The sequence below is a fragment of the Thermobia domestica genome, chromosome 9 (genome assembly GCF_964235325.1).
Source record: "Thermobia domestica chromosome 9, izTheDome1.hap1.1, whole genome shotgun sequence".
In the NCBI taxonomy this organism is placed as follows: domain Eukaryota; kingdom Metazoa; phylum Arthropoda; class Insecta; order Zygentoma; family Lepismatidae; genus Thermobia; species Thermobia domestica.
Genome location: NC_137462.1, coordinates 178,296,632 through 178,314,792, shown reverse-complemented (window position 1 = coordinate 178,314,792; position 18,161 = coordinate 178,296,632). Strand labels below are relative to the sequence as shown.

Sequence of the window (18,161 nt, the reverse complement as noted above, 5' to 3'; positions counted from 1 at the left end):
TTCTTTGATTTCTCAATATCGCTTTTTACTCATGGTATGTCTTTTCAGCTTTACTTTGGTGCAGGTCTAGTTGGCACTGAAGAGCTTGTTTGTCCTTATCATCAGCTGACTGTATTTTGACCTTCAGCAGGTCACAAACTTTGCATGTGTCACTCGCAGGCTTGGAAAAACTTAGGTTAAACTGTGTATTAAATATGTCCCGGTATATATACTCACTCACACCACTTTCCCCATGATGTTCCCTTTTCAGCCAATCAACATAAAGTTTGTACATAATTGCAATGTTCAGACCTTCAAACAGAAATGCTTTGTGTGGTGTTTTCTGTCGTGAATAATGATTGGCACGTTTCGGAAAGCTACCTATATGTTCTTTCACAAAGTCTATCTGAGCCTGCGACTTTTTGTTAGGCCTCGCAGTATGTTTACCCCTGTTATGCTTAGGTACACCTTCAGTTTGTTTCATTTTCACAGCACGAGCACGTCTACCATTACTAATGCCTAACAAAGAAATAAATGTCTCCTTGCACACATTTTTATTACTGCCATCAACACGCACACAATACTCACGTGTATACTGACGTCTGCTGTTGTCTTTGTCCATACCATACCTTTTCTTCACAGACTTTAACATAACCATTTATGAACGCATGTTCCATACTAAAGTCAGCAAGACTCCAAAAGTTTTGAAACAATGTTTTACGAGCACTTTCACCCATACTTTCGTAACATTTTTTCACACAGCTGCATGGGGGACCAGGTTGACGGGCAGTTATTTTCTTTTCTGTGCTACATGTATATTCCTGTCCACTGTTTCTTTTGTTCTTCTTTACATTCCTTGACCATTGTTGTTCACTTCGTTTTCTCTTTTTGCCCCGATATTGTTCCTCTTTAAACATACCAACTTCAAGATTGAAAGTTCCGATGTCCACAGACTGTCTAGTGTCCGCCATATTCTTTGTTTTGATATGTAACCATTCTTTCTCTCCTGATAGGCTGAATTGGGTTAGACCACTGTTGCACTCAGCTATTTATACAGTTTACTCAGGGCAAAAAATCACAAAACTGGTACGCATTAAAATTATCACATTGTGGTCTAACCAATACCATGCCTAGATAATCTTTCATGTGAACAACAGATTGTACCTCAATGCAGACATTCGTACTAGAGAAGTTTAGACCACTCTGGCGCTGAGCTCCTCAATTTCTTCTGCAGCACAATCTAACAGTTTTTCACCAATTACTTTCGTGAAAGGAGAATTATAACCAGGTCTCAATAGATCGATTATTGCTTTGAACTGATTTAATTATGTGACATTAAAAGAAATGTTTACTGCGAAAAAAAAAATGCCGTATCTGTCTTTCAGTGATTTGTACTACAAATTCACTCATTGAACGTTGCACTTTGTTGGGAGGGATTGAGCATACACTAGAAATGGAAGAACTTGGCTTTGGGAAGGGGGAAACACTGGAAGAAGATTCTTCTGTAACAGAAGATACTCTAAGAACTTCTCCGTCAGCTGAGATTCGGTATTTCGTACTTCATATTTTCTTTTACGAGTTTCACAATGGGCTTGATTCTTTCAATTTTGCAACTGATGTCATTGTTTTTACTATTGCAATATGTACAGTTACACTTTGATCTCTCTTCAAGTTTTAACACTTCAGTTCATTCATTGCAAGTTTTCCTACCAGATCCCACCGATTTCGGCATTCTGTACTTCAGTGATGAAACAGCTAATTACTGGAATAAACCACACAAATCACGTCTTCGTTTCATCAAATAATAAATAACTGGGGGCGCGGTGGCTCAGTGGTAGAACGTTCACCTCCTGTGCTTGGGGTCCCTGGTTCGATCCCAGCTCGCGCCGTGTGGACTTTGAGGTGGACAAACACCGTGCTCGTGGGTTTTCTCGGGGTTCTCCCGTTTCCTCCCACTTTCTTCATTCTATCATTTCACTCATCTCTCATCATCACCGTCTCCTTTAGCCTAACCGGCATAACCGTGGGACGTAAAACTTAAAGATTTCATTTTATTTTTTCAAATAATAAGTAAGTTACAGGTAGTAATGCAATGAATTTTTAAAGATCTGACCTGATTTCTGACAAATTTATTACATGGAATACGGGGCAGGCGAGGGAGATTCTTCGCTATTTTTAAACGTGGACCTAGATTTCTAATCGTCACAACCCCTGCTGATAATAAGAGCACTCGCCTTCAGAACGCGTAATTGTGGGTTCAAGGCGCGCGCTGGGGATTTTGTTGAACGCATTGGTTCAGAGTCCACTTTGCTAATAACTTTAGGTTCCGTTAAAATTTTCAGCTCATTTAGGGCGATAAGAACGAAACTACAGGTATCACGAACTTTTTCTGTCCAAATAAATACCCGCATGGTGCTTATCAAAAAGAGGCCCTTATTTTTTATTTACTTTTTTTTTTTAAATCTTATATTTTGTGAAGTATTCCATCCTTTAATGAGGGGCCTAGGTCGTATTTGCAAGTACACTTCTAAAATTGGAATAAAGTGTTGAAATTGTTTCCATGAAATTGTTATTATTGGCTTCCAAATGGCAAATGCGAGACTTCCGCGTTGAGCGTTAAAAAATATACAATATTAAAATTAATCTCAAATTACATAGCGTACATAAATAATACGTATCTCTAAAGAGAATGCCGATGTTTCAAATCTCGTTATGTTTCTCTTTTTGCACAATAAATCAAAATAAAAAGCACCTACAAATACTTGTTCTTACTTCTGAGTGAGCTACGGTAGCAAATTACACGAATGAAACTCCTGCAGTACAGTAGTCAAGCACCGTGTAATCGGGACTTCTCAATAAGTTTGAATTTCTGATTTTTAACACCTTCGTTCGTTGAAACGGGACTCCCCTATTCTCACTATATTGTGGAGTAACTATTTAATCTTTTTTTTTTTTTTTTTTTTTAACACTTTCGTACATACACCATCAATGTTTGTTTGATGAAAACCTCTCCAGAAAGGAATTTTAATACTATCTATATATGTATGTACACAGAGTGATTCCGAAATAGACCGAAAAACTTCGAGAGATGATCCTACATACAGTCTCAGTATTGGTTTTGCTTGTAAGACCAAGACCACAATTATTTTTCTCATCACTATTAATGGTAAGCAAATCGATTTTGGTCTTGCAGTCTAGATCTACTGTACGTAAGATCAGAACAACAGGATTCGGCACGCAAGATCAAGAACATCTATTCAAGGCCAAGACAGTTTTAGTCTTGTTTTGCTTATCATTATTGGATACCACTTTTCAATACTCATTTTCGTCCATAAAGAACTCAGTTTTCCCCAAAACTGATAATAATAATTAATAAATTAAAATAAAGCCAGGTGGGTTGTTTTTTTTAGACCTTGATTTAGAGCACTTTCGTTTGATATCTTATGCCCCCATATTATTTTCAACGCACATTTTGAAGGCTTCCAGTCGTTTTTGCTCTTCTTGCGGAATCAATACCTCATATCCATACAGTGCCGTTCTCCATACATATGATTTTATCAGTCTTTTGTTCAGTTCTTTATAGGTTATTCCTGATTCTTCCAGAATCTTCAACATTTCTATTTCGTTCTACATTATCAAGCGCTTTCTACAAGTTTACAAATACTTCGTAAGTTGCATTTTCAGCTCTGCTTCTTCTTTTTTCTATCAATCCTCTTAATGCACTGCTTCCCACGTTCTCATATTCTTTCTGAAACCAAACTTGCCCGCTGCAATTATCTCTTCTATTGACTTCTTGCCTTATGTAGATTATTTTTGTAAAGATTATTGAAGCATGCGTAAGCTGTCTTGTTCTGTGATTCTCGTATCTCTCAGCATCTTTCATTTTTGATATTGTCACTGTCTTACTCTTCTAAATATGCTTGGGATTTTCCCATGTTTTAGTTCTTGTAATGCTTTGTCAAACTCTGATCTGAATCCTCTGATGAAGTCCTCTCTTGTCTCCTCTTCTTCCTTTACTTTTTTCAAGTTTCTCTAATTATTTGTTTCATAGAACCTTTCTAAATATTCTTTCCATATTGTATCTTTTAGTATATTGCTTTATGGTGTTCGTGGTGTGAAGTATATCTTGTAAGAAATGTTGTAAGCCACATATACTCTTCCTAGGTTCATATTTTTTTCTTTCTGTGCACTTTTGTCTTATCCAATCCCCCTTGGCGAGTCTGCATTTGCGAATTATCGGCCTTATTCCTTTATATTTGGTCTAGGAATTAATTCGTGCGGTTGGTACGCACACATTGAAGCTGTAGTACAAACACAAAATACATAAATACCTTAAGAAAAATATTGTCCATCGCTAGCCACCACTTTCGCCCATCTGTCAGGCAATGTACGGATTCCGTGGCGAAAGAAGTCCTCATCCTTGGAAGCGATCCAGTCAGAGACCCATGTTTCGATATCTTCTGAAGAAGTAAACCGCTGTCCAATCAAATCGTTGTTCATGCAATCGAACAAGTAGTAGTCCGAAGGAGCAACGTCTGGTGAATACAGCGGGTGGGGTAAAACTTCCCATCCGACATTTTCTAAATAGGTTTTGACCGGTTTTGCGACATGTGGGCGATCGTTATCATGTTGAACAATAAGTTTATCATGTCTGTTCTCCCATTCCGGTCGTGTTCTGGCCAGAGCTTGCTTCAAACGCATTAATTGTCATTCTCCATTCATAGTTTCACCCGGTTGCAGCAGCTCATAGTACACCACACCTTTCATATCCCACCATATGCACAGCATAACCTTTGCACAGTGAATATCTCGTTTTGGTTGTGATGGACCTGGTTCACCTGGTTTCACCCAGGCCTTTTTTCGTTTAGGGTTCTCGTAATGGATCCACTTCTCATCACCCGTAATAATTCGATGCAGAAACCCCTTTCTGCTCTGTCGTTGAAGCAGCAATTCGCAAATGGTTTTTCGTCTTTCAACGTCTCTGTCTTTCAATTCATGTGGAACCCAATGTGACATCTTTTGAATCATTTCAAGCGTTTGGAGACTGTTGTTTGATCAACGCCTAATGCTGCTGCAAGTTGTTCCTGCGTTTGACACGAATCCTGCTCGAGCAATGCTGTCAATTCTTCGTCTTGAAATTTTTTTGGCTGTCCAGCTCGCTCTTGGTCTGCCAAGCCGAAATCACCACTTCTAAACCGTGCAAACCACTTCTGACACGTTCGCTCAGCTAGAGCATGGTCACCATACACTTCCACCAAAATACGATGACTTTCAGTCGCACTTTTCTGCATGTTAAAGTAATGCAGCAGGACACCCCGCAAAAACACTTTATCAGGCACAAATTGCGCCATGTTCACTTAACTACAAACTGGTGTTGTTGACGCTTTAATCCACTGCCCTATACTACGAACGATACGCGATGACAGGGGTTTGCAACACATGTGTGGATACACGGAACTGTGGGACGCTCCGTTCGTTGCGCCATCTCTTGTCCACCCGCACGAATTAATTCCTAGACCAAATACTTCTCCTTAGCTTAGTTTTTACTTTTCACTTTCTCTTATCAAGCAATACTTTATATCTCCCTATGTTTACTTTGCTCAGGCAGCCGCACCTAAATGTTCTTTGATGGCCCGTTCTTTCCGTGTTATTTTCTCTTCGTGACCTAATACTTCCCTCACATTAGTAAGTAGACCAGTTTTTATGTATGACCATTCCTGGTTAATTTCCTCGTTTGTTGATTATTTTGCTGTCTTACGTACTTTTTTTTTTTTCGCAAATTTACTTAATTGTATTGTTCTTAACTTTCCTTTTGACAAGTTTTCCATATTTTTTCTCAACTTCTTAAATTTCAGCTGACCATCTATCACAATTAAGTTGGGATTACTATTCATATTTGCTTCTGGGTAACTTTCTCAATTCTTTATTTAGTTCTGAAACATTTCCGTAGCCAAGTATATAATCTATCTAGTACATGTGTTTTTCTCATTTTCAACGAGATACTTGATGTTACTTGAGTGAAGTTCTGCTACTACTAGCTTACTTTTCGCGCAATAACCGGTCAATTTTTCTCTTCTTCTGTTGCGCTTTCCTAGTCCGTATTTTCCCATTGTTTTCCTTCCTGCATCTTCTCGATATCATTCCAACCTATCAGAGTAAGATTTTTCTTTCCTTTTATGCCTTTCATGATGTTTTCAGTCACTTATACACTTGTTTACTTTCATAACCGTGTGCTGTCGTTGGTATATATGCTCCTTGGATCATAGTTCTGTTCCTTCTTTTGGTAGCTACTTTTAGGATATTGCTGTCGTATGTTGTAATTTCTTAGTCGTCGTCACAACTTCTATTTTGATATTTTTCGGCGCCACCCACTGCTACCACACGTACGCGTAGGCCTTTCCTGTAGATCGGGCTACAGAGATAAAGGTATTAAGTTAATATATGCTTTTTAGTATCACTATACTAGTGTCAGGCAACGAATGACAGAAATCATTTCATGGTATGCTTGATCTTAATGTGGCCCTTGGCCCCTCTTCACCATCACCTACCGGATTCTGAATTGTCTTGGACGTAGCTTTTCGGCGTATTCCTTCAGAACTTGTAATTCAGCTTCCGAACTATTTGAAGTTTTTCCCATAGTTCTGTTCATATTGATTTCAATGTTATTAATCTCAGTTCTATACATGTGTATAATTCATTAGAACACATGGTGGAAAAAGGTTTAAAGAAGTGTAATTTAGAAATCGTTTTTTATTGTATTAATACCGATTATGTTGAATTAATACCAATTTTCCTAATATATTGAATGCGTACTCGCATGCTAGTAGCTCACATCCGTTGTCCTGAGTTCCATCCTCGGTTGTGTACGAAGTTACGAATAGAAAGCTTGAGTCTGGTTTGGATCTCATTTCACCGGACAGAAAGCAGATTCCGGTCCAGTCTCGTATAGTGTTGGCACTAACTGTAAAGTCAGATCTTAATGTAAGTATTGTGTATCAATTGTACCACTTCCATTCTTCATATACAATATTAACGAAAACATTGTTTTGGCAGGGGGCGCGGTGCGTTCACCTCCGGTGCTTGGGGTCCCTGGTTCGATCCCAGCTCGCGCCATGTGGACTTTTGTGGTGGACAAACACCGTGCTCGTAGGTTTTGTCGGAATTCTCCCGTTTCCTCCCACTCTTCATTCCACCATTTTCATTCATTTCTTATAATCACCGTCTCCTTTAGCCTGACCGGCATATCCGTGGGACGTAAAACTGAAAGATTTCATTTCATGTCATTACTTTGACAGCAGTTAAGTACTCTATTCATAAAATAAACTGAATACAAAAGATGAGAATGGGGAGAAAGAGAAGATTGTGTTATACATTATTTTAATTTTATGGCTCACAGTTCTGTTCTCGAGGCTAAAGGAGACGACGAAAAAGAATAGTGATAATGAGATGTTGGTGAAAGGACATTATATAAAACCTATTCTCTGAGCAGGAGTCGAATCTGCGACAAACAAATCTTACGATTGCCTGCTTAATGCCTTAGATTGGTTTACAATGCCAACCGATTAGAAAGAAAAGAAAAAAACAGTTGCGTGTGATAATTACGATACGGAGTCAATACAGATTTAACAATAATAGAAAAGTTTATTATTCTAATAAGAACAAACAAGAGTTCCTGTAAAAGTGACATTTTTTAAAGTTGAAAATGAAAAAAGAAGTTTTGATCTCGTAAAGTCGATGAAAACGCTGGAGTCGTGTACTTAATCGTATCTACCATCGAGCGAATAACAGCAGCCGGAAGATGTTCACATAGATGTTTCCGAAATTTGACACGGTTCCTACGAAGTTTATGCTTACATTTCGTTTCAGGTAGTTCTACATATTTTGAATGAAACAGAAAGATTCAACTGCTATCTAAGGAAGATGGAGAGTTCAACAGCATGCATATTATAATTATAAGACGCTGGCATCTGTGGCCTGATGTACACAGCAATTATTGTCCTGGAAATTCGATTTGACTAAAGCTGAGTGTAGCTCTGCTGGCTAAAGTGAATATTTGCAAGTTGTATATCTGTAACTTTCAGAAATGGGTCACCGTTAAGAAGAAAATAAATAAGAGGTTCAGTCTGCTACGTAATAGTATATTTTTAATATATTCACAACATAAATAAATAAGCGGTCTTTTCCAGCAAAATAAAAATTGATAATATGGGCAACAAACGACACTTTTCAGCGCTATAAAAATTGTTTTTCTCGATTTTCTGGAAAACTACCCAAGAGAACTTACCCCCAAGTATGTCATTTTGTTTAGCGTGATATTATCTATCGATTCATATGGACCTCATCTTTAAACAGTAGATTAATAAACATTACATTTCAAGAATTAATCGTAATTTTGGGCCATCATATCATTCAATATATTGTGTGTATTGTCTTTCTAGTGTCATAGGAAAAAGCTTGATTAGATTATATTTCAGTTTCAATTTAACATTAATTGTGTGACATGGTTATCGTGCATCATCAATTTTTAGGTTTATAAATAAAATCTTTTTTTTTTTTTTTTTTTTTTTTTTGATCTTTCGAAAATTACACATATGAGGAGTTACAATCCATATTATTTTGTTCACTTTTTTTTTTGTTTGTTTTTGTTTTTGTTAAACGATAATAATATTGTGGAATTTTGACAAGGACTCCAGTATGTGTATATGAATAATCTTAGAACATCACAGACCGAATTTCCGCTTGAGCTCAGTCTTCTACACGGTCCTCATGCGATCTTCAGTGCATTTACACCGGATATCATTACCGTATAGGGAGAAACACAAGTCCTCAAACCACACGACTTCCCTTTCAGTATTCTGCTGTCTGTTTCTTATAGATTTAAGTCCCTTAATGACTTTCTTTCTTTCTTTCTTTCTTTCTTTCTTTCTTTCTTTCTTTCTTTCTTTCTTTCTTGCTTTCTTTCTTTCTTGTTTGCTTGCTTGCTTTCTTTCTTGCTTTCTTTCTTTCTTTCTTGCTTGCTTGCTTTCTTTCTTTCTTGCTTGCTTGCTTTCTTTCTTTCTTGCTTGCTTGCTTGCTTTCTTTCTTGCTTGCTTGCTTGCTTTCTTTCTTGCTTTCTTGCTTTCTTTCTTGCTTTCTTTCTTTCTTGTTTTCTTTCTTTCTTGCTTTCTTTCTTTCTTGCTTTCTTTTTCTTTCTTTCTTTCTTTCTTGCTTTCTTGCTTTCTTTCTTTCTTGCTTTCTTTCTTTCTTGCTTGCTTTCTTTCTTGCTTTCCTGTTTTATTTCTTTCTTGCTTTCTTTATTTCTTGCTTTCTTGCTTTCTTTCTTTATTTCTTGCTTTCTTTCTTGCTTGCTTTCCTTCTTTCTTGCTTTCTTACTTACTCGCTCACTCGCAACATTAACCTCTTGTGGGATACTCTGCTAGAAATGCCATGTCATGGCTTTTCGTTGCATAGTCCTGAAATTGCTAGGACAAGCTTTACCCTGATTGGGAACATTGGTTATCTCGTACAAGTTTATTGTAACTATACATGATATTCACAGTTTTTTTTTTAAAGCTGTGTTCGCACGGTAGCTTGATTTTGACTACGTTTATAGTTTTAGAACAAGTTTCGCTGTATTGTGACAAACCAGCAAGCTCATCCATTTCATGTACACTGTGTCGTTCTGACCGGCAAAATGCAGTTATTCTTTTTGCCAGCAAAGAAAAAAGACTGCCAAAAATACAAAAATCAGTCCAAAAATTACGCATAGCCCACTGTAGCTCGGATAAAAGCATTGGTCCTTTGGAAATGTCACTCTATACGATCTATTTGCTTCACTGCATTTAGCCACCTTTGTTCCTTTGACACAAATGCACGTTCGTAAAGCTCTTGAGATAAGTCATTACACCACTTTTAAACAAGCTCAATAAATTCGTTGTCATCTCAAAACTGTTATGCAGCCAGATGAATCTTCAGTTATCCAAAACAGATAGAAATTCAGTGACGCTAGGTTGGGACTGTATGGGAGTTGTGAACAAACGCCAAGTGTGACGTGAAAAAATGAATAGCCATACAACAGCACACACGATCTAACGCAGATTTCCGTTCAGTCTTTTTTTTTTTTTTTTTTTTTTTCATCGAACTGAGTGATGCATTGTACGCAGGATGGTGTAATATTCCACTTTCTGTTGTTTACGACCTCTGACTCAATTCCGCTTCTCATCAGAACTGTTCAAAGGGCGAAAAGTGGTCCAACGCCATCGTTTCGCCTTCAAAGACTATTGTAAAATTTAAAATTTATTAAGAGAGAGAAGAAACGAATGCATTGTTATTTGTTAGCAATTGTTGGTGCGAGCATGATGAAGGTAGCGTCGGTGTGTCACAAGGGATAGTGTCTAAGATGATGATACCTTAAAAAACTCACGGAGAAAACACATTGAGGAATAGGAAAGTGTTAAAAAAAATAACCTTAGCGACAGATCACGCCGAGCATTAGAACGGATTGTTACTTAGAACCGTCGCGCAAATGTGGTGTAAGTGACGAAGAAATTCAAGTATCACATCCCAGAGCCTGTGTCGACAGTCACACTCATTGTAGGGTACCATCCTATGATTCAGATATTGTTTCGGGTTAATGACGCCATATTCCAGGATGATGATGCGCTCATTCACACAGTTGAAGCTTTTCAGCGTGGTTGGAGAAACATCCTGATGAATTTCTAACACTTCCCGTGGCTTCCCGGTCTCTGGACTTGAACATAATTGAACATCTATAATACGTTTTCGAGACTCCAATCTGATGCAGATTTTCACCTCCATCCTCTTTCATGGAACTGATTAATCCATTGAACGCGGAATGATGTAATATTCCACTTGCTGCTATTTGCGACCTCTCTGATTCAATTCCACGTTGCATCATTGTTGTTCTGAGGTGAAAGGTGGTCCAGCGTCATATTAATCTGGTAAGTTGAACTTTATTCAGGTGTTACCATTAAATTAATAAGAATTTGTATTTCATATACGTACTAAGCTTGTCAAATTCAACCACCATACAAAGTTCGGTTAAGATCAGGTAGGTTGAATCGAAAATAAGAATAAAAAAAAAAGAAAAGATCCATACTCATTGTTTTAATCAGTTTTTTTTTTTACATTGAAGGTACAGTAATAAAAAAAAATTATTAATAACATTACTTATTTAATTAACTGGGACTTAGGTCTGTACTTAATATATAAAAACCTCAATTGAGGTTAGAGAAAAAATAAGATTAAAAAATATATTATTAAGGAAGAAAAAATGGAATTAAATTTTGATATTTTCATATTACCTTTAAAGTATATATATATATACATACAGGGTGAGTCAAAATAAGTGTTACAAGCCAATATCTCGCGAACTATACATCATATATAAAAAATATTAAGAAACAATGTACAATACAAAGGGGCCTAAGAAATGAGTCAAACATTAGGTTTCCCCCGCCCCCATATTGGGGGGAGGGGGGTGAACGTGGAATTTTTTAATGGGAACATAGGTCGAGTGATACCTCGTTCGAAAGAGCTTGAAAAATTGAACAATTTTTGTAGGAAACAATTTTTGATATGGGGCACCGTTTTCAAGATGGGCCCCAAAAATGGTCCTGTATCCGATAAAATTTCCAGTACTTATAAATCGGAAACGGCTAAGTAGAAAAACATGAAACAAAAAATGAAAAAGGTAAACGCCATAGGCAACGTGGAATGGTGTTGTCGTGGTGCCCCAGGGCCCCCTTCATGGGGCCCCGGGACCAATTTTAAAATTTCAAATCTGAATATAAGTGAACACTCAGTTTGAACACTGCACTTTCTATCTGAATGTGGAACCATTTCCGGCGGCCATTTTGAAACAAGCCTGCCCGAAATCAAAATAATTTTTTTAATAAGCTGTTTGGTGTTCCATAATCTATCAAACAAGGTATCACTCAACCTACAGGTATATTCCCATTTGAAATTTTGAAATAGGTCCCGGGGCCCCATGATTAGGGCCCTGGGAACACCACGACAACATCATTCCACTTTGCCTATGATGTTTTCGTTTTTCATTTTTTGTTTAATCGTTTACTACTCATACGTTTCCGATTTATAAGTACTGGAAGTTTTATCGGATACAGGACCAATTTTGGGGTCTATCTTGAAAACGGTGCCCCATATCAAAAATTGTTTCCCACAAAAATTGTTCAATTTTTCAAGCTCTTTCGAACGAGGTATCACTCGACCTATGTTCCCATTTAAAAATTTCACGTTCACCCCCCTCCCCCCAACATGGGGGGCGGGGGAAACCTAATGTTTGACTCATTTCTTAGGCCCCTCTGTATTGTACATTGTCTTTTAATATTTTTCTTATATAATGTATAGTTCGCGAGATATTGGCTTGTAACACTTATTTTGACTCACCCTGTATATATATATATATATATATAGCACGTTTCATGTAGTCATAGACTGCAATATTAATGCTTTACAATAAGTATGACATTGTTATGTTCTTTTCATTTCTTTTGACATTCTTTGCAAGTATTTTAGCTTCGGATTACACTTACTGACACACACACAAAAAAAAAAAAAAAAAAAGCACCAAGAACGGATCGTCTAATTCACTGCAATTTGGTAGATGTGTAGCGCATAGAGGGCGTGTAAACGATTAGTTTTAAAGATAAGAAGCATCTCAAATGGCCACCAGAAAGCAGTAATGTCACCAGTAAGGAATTCAGCCTTGGTCTTGACAATCAGTTGTGAAACGTATAAGAGATTCAGCACAGTGAAGGAAGGTCATGAAACAGAAATAATGCCTCGTCACATCTCACTATTTGATAATGTTCGAAAGAGGCCGCAAGGTGTTTGCATGAGGCTAGCTGGGCGTTTCGTGCGATTGTCAAGACATGTGTGGCATTCCAATGTCACTTCGGTAACAGCGTGTGGAGTAGTGTTGCACTCGGATTGCATGAAGTCCTAATGAATGGCAACGGATCGTGTACATGAGTCTTAGTTCTGCATCACGACAGATGATCATCGTGTGGGTGTGTTGCGGTGCCGAGAGTTGAGGTCATATCTAGCCAATATTGTGGAATGGCAAACTGACGTTACTCCTGGCATCATGATATGGGGAGCTATTGCGTGACTTGTCACTTCTCGTAATTTGCGGAACCTTGACGGCACAGCGACACATGGGTGAGATTCTGCGTCCGCATGTGTACCTCTTCTGTGAGAGCACGCTGGTACAATCTTTCAACAAGACAACGCTCGATTACACACGGCGCATGTGTTTATAGACTGTCTATGTTATGTTGAGATGAGATCCTTACTTGGCCAGTACGATTCACCTGATATCTCCCCAGTTGAATACGTTTGGGACCAACTTGGACGCCAACTCCGCGCCACTGCCAATCTGCAAGATCCCAAGGCGCAGTTACTGACTCGTCTAAAGCAACAATACGACGACTGTACGATTCACTTCTAAGGGCATGTATCGTGCCCGAAGGGGTGCTGCAAACACGTATTACACTCGTACAACCAAACCCGTTGTCGGATTGATCTGATATTATAATCATTACAATAAAGTTGTATAGCCTTGTAACTCGTGGTGTTTCATTTCCTCCTCCCCTCCCTTCCCCTCTTTTTTTTGTCTGTATTTTTTTTTTTTATCTTCTACCAAAGATAATTGGGAAGGATACGTCCCGTGACCAGAGACGCTTATGTCTCGTGGCATTTGCTATATCAAAGATAAACTCGATCGGAAAAACTTCGATCCCAGCCCCGCCAAGTGAACTTTGTGGTGGACAAACATCGTGCTCGTGGGTTTTCTCGGGGTTTTCCCGTTTCCTCCCACTTTCTTCATTCCACCATTTCACTCATCTCTCATCACCACCGTCTCCTTTAGCCTAACCGGCATAACCGTGGGACGTAAAACTCAAAGATTTCATTTCATTTCGTACAGGCAATGCTGTAACGTTATTTCTTAGGTTACTTTCCCTGATTCAAATATACTTTAAATGTCTGTAAAGTCCACGAGATTACATTGAATCACACCACAATAATGCACTTTATAATATGTATATTTCAGCATATACCTTATTTATCACTTTAAAATAATATACATCCAATTCTAACAATATAGTTCTTCGTTCTACATCTTTCTACATTACTACATCAACCAGATAAACAAGTCGTCGTAGCAGCGAAAACAAATATCTCGATATAATACAAAATATTTAAATTATTTTCTTATATACTTTCTTCTTCTTCTTCTTAATAGGTTATGCCTTTAAAATAGCACTTTTGCCCGTAAATAGAAACGGTACTTAGAAGTACATACGAAATATACATTATCGTTGTAATGCTTTACTGCCGCAGCTGTCGATGTTGCTGACTAACACGTAAACGAGACAGTGTGGCTACACAGGCGCAGAAGGAAACTCTTCCTCACGAAGCCAGAAAAGGATTTTCAGTTCCTATCTGATTCACTGTTTCAGATTGCTAGAGGTGGCCACAGAATCTGCAATGCGCACTGTATTGACATCTTGACCCACCACCGTTTTGCACAGGGTTCATGTAGGAACTCGAAACTAATACTATTTTCTTTCTTTTAACAATACCTTTCGAACGATATACTACTTGACCCCCCTTGTCACTTGAAAATTTTGAGTTGGACCCCATCTAGGACCCCCAGGGAACTCTGGGCAACACTTTTTACCTCGGTATGTTCTGCTTTTGAAATGATGCGACACGTGTTGTTCTCTTTTGACATCTGATTCACTGTTTCAGATTGCTAGAGGTGGCCACAGAATCTGCAATGTGCACTGTGTTGACATCTTGACCGACCGCCATTTTGCACAGGGTTCATGTAGGGACTCGGGACTGGTATACCATTTTATTTCTTTTAACAATGCCTTTCCAACGAGTACTTGACCCCCCCTGCCATTTGAAAATTTTGAGTTGGACCCCCAGGGGACCCTGGGGCAACACTTTTTCACTCAAATTGTGTGCCCCTAAAAATAATGGGATACGTGTTCTCTGTTTTTTTCCCATTTACTCAACCGTTTCCGAACAAATGACCCGGGGTCAGACTTTATAGACGCCCTATATATATATATATATATATATATATATATATATATAAAATATCCTTTAAAACGCAAATTGCTAGAAATGATCGAACATTTTATTTTTAATGGGAATATATATATACTGAGTTTCATCTTTCTAACTTGACGGGCTGGGAAGATACTAATTTTTCGCATATATCACCACTTCTCCCCCTTAGGATATGGATTTTAACCAAAGTAACATGATAAAAGCATAAGTTAGACCATAGTCCACACATATACCAAAAATCATCAAAATCTGTGCAAAGTCTAGGAGGAATTGAACGGCAAACATCATTGCTTTCATTTGTATATGCTGTATATATAGATTACTTTAAGTTGAAAAGTTGTAATTTCTCCCCAAATACTGGGGGGTTATATCTGTTGTTTGTCCATCATTTTGTATTTTTTTTTTAATTAATAAATGGGTACACTTTATCTAGAATCTTGATACTTATAAAATAATTTCTAGGATCAAAAATATCAAGGGTGCTCACCGCTGGTCTAGTGGCTAGCGGGTGGACGGTGTCCTTGGTTTGGTTTCCGGTGGGACAACATAAAAAATATCTGGAACGTAGAACGGTGGTTCCGGTTCTACCTTACATTGTAATTCAAGTCTCATATAGCCTCGGTGCTGAAATGGTACTCTAAAACTTGAACAAATAAAGAAAGAAAATTTTCCAGAGTCTGGAAAAACTTTTACGCTCAGCATTGAAAAGCAAGCATTCGCGTTAGGTGTGTAAATTATAGACATATGGATCCTAACATCTCTACGTCATCTTTGCCTGTAGTGCAGTGTGTAAAATTCTTGAAATATTTGCAGAGATTATTTGTGAGTATATTTGATGCTCCTTTCTAGTTTCTATTGACATACAGAAAACCGGTCTGTTTTAAAAAAATAGTAATAATAATAATGCAAAAATCTATTCAACATTAACGTTTCTGTTGTCCCCCCCTCCTTTTTTTGTAATTATTTATTTAATGTACAAACCGCTTTCTCATAGAAATGAGTAAACAGCATATAAATGCAGAATTCATCTTCATGACGGCTGGCTTCACTGTTCCTCTAAGAACGTTAACGCTGAGGTGGCAGCTATTTGATGAGGTATGTAGTAAAATTCGAGAAAATAGTAATGTACTATGAAAAGAATTGTGACATGACATACAACACATGCGGGTAGTTGAAAGGCCTGACTACTATAAATGAAAATGTTACAAAACATACTTGGAGGAATTAGATTGAAACTAGTATCTAACTTGTATCAACAAATAATTAGTTAAAAAAATAAAACTGATACATTTCGTTAAGAAATTAAACTAACTGTGAATGCATAATTTTGAATTTCGTCCCAAACTACAGTTGAAACCATTTGGAGGTTAATTTCAAGGTGATGCATTTATCAATAAGTTAGTTTAATGAGGATATCAACAAAATTATGTATAATTCACGATGTATTTATTGTAAATGAAATGATGTAATTCGGTAATGCCGTTTAATTGTGTTGTTAAATCATATTTTCGATAGTATTCGTTAGGAACTCAATGGATTATACAAATGATTACGCTTTTTTTTCTGCAATTGCTTGCTCTTTCACCTTCTAAAGTAACTTTATACAAAATACTTTTCTTGATTTCTAAGTATTACTTTTCTAAAAATATCTGAATAACTGTAAAAAAAAAAAGTAAATTGATGAATAAAGCGAGGAAATTGATGAATAATGCGAGGAGACATTCTGAAAAGAAGCTCTTTTTTTTTTTTAAACGAAAACTGTATTACAAAGTGGGAAAAAAAAAAACATTGCTGTAACAAAAGGCAGTATTTCCTAAAGTCACGAGAGGTAGAACGAGAGCAAAAGAGCAGTGGTGCATACAAGAAATGCCGAAGAATAGAGAAGCAGCAGACCGGCGTGCCCTCAGCTCAGTTGAGTGCAAACCAATATGGCAGAAAGACGGGGCTGCAAACATGATCTCAAATGGAAGTGTGAATGGGGGAGTGGAACTAATGTTTCAGGTGTTCATCAACACCTACACAGGATTTATGAAGACGACATCTGGTCCTGTCAAATGAGTGGGCGCTGGTATACAATGTTCAGTGGAGGAAGGTGGAGTGTGGAACTTGAAGACAGATCTGGGCGCCCCTCCATATCCACGACTGCAACAAACATCGACAGAGTACAGGAAATGGTGTTAGCAACCAGGCGCGTAACTGTGCATGACGTCACATCCACTTTGGGAGTTGGAGTACTCAAACCCAGCACCATGATTCATGACTTGTTGGAATATCCAAAGGTGTCGGCAAAATGAGTGCCGAGAAACCTTCTTGATCACAAGATTGCACGAATGTCGATACGCTTCGAATACCTGATGCGGTACGAACGCAAGGGCAGTTTCTTTCTGTTAAGGATCGTTACAACCAATGAGATCTTGGTGGCACAATTCTACTCAAGAGACCGAGACAATGACATGGAAATATCCCAGCTCAACAGTTACGAAAAAATCCAGTGTCGCAGTCCACAAGGAGACTGCTGACATTGTTCTGAGACGCGAAGGATGTCATGTTTTGATATTTTTCACTTCATGGATTGTCAATGCGGCATGCTATTGCCACACATTTAAGCAAACTGAAGTCTGATATTCGACCGCAAGAGACCAGGCCTTTTGAGTCGAGGTCGAGGAGTATTGTTCTTGAACGACAATGCAGGACTCCACTTTGCAGAGGAAACTGCTGAACACATTCGTCGTCTGGGATAAGAGAGATTTAATAACTCGGGCCTATAGCCCGGATTTTGCCACAGCAGACTTCCACCTTTTTCCTGCATTGAAGTAGTACTATCGGGGAACTACTTCGGAACGAGCGAAGAGGTACAGCAGACTGAGTACTTCCTTAAATAGTTTGCCACTGATTTTTACCAGGAGGGTTTCTTGAAGTTGATTTCACGGTATGAGAAATCTACAATGTTGGTAGTGACTATGTGGAAAAAATACCCAAAAAAATGTGCTTCGGTATGATATGGTATTTCCCCTGTTCGTAATAAAGTTTCCCTGTGAAAAAGTTACGACTTATTTTCGGCGTGTCCCTCGTATATT

At 38.0% G+C, this 18,161-nt stretch overlaps 1 protein-coding gene across 1 annotated transcript in view; it reads left to right on the top strand.

The window, feature by feature from the left end:
• The window catches only part of LOC145660464 (uncharacterized), a 77,780-nt gene that overhangs the window by 46,573 nt on the left and 13,046 nt on the right, over positions 1-18,161 (top strand). The window lies entirely within an intron of this gene.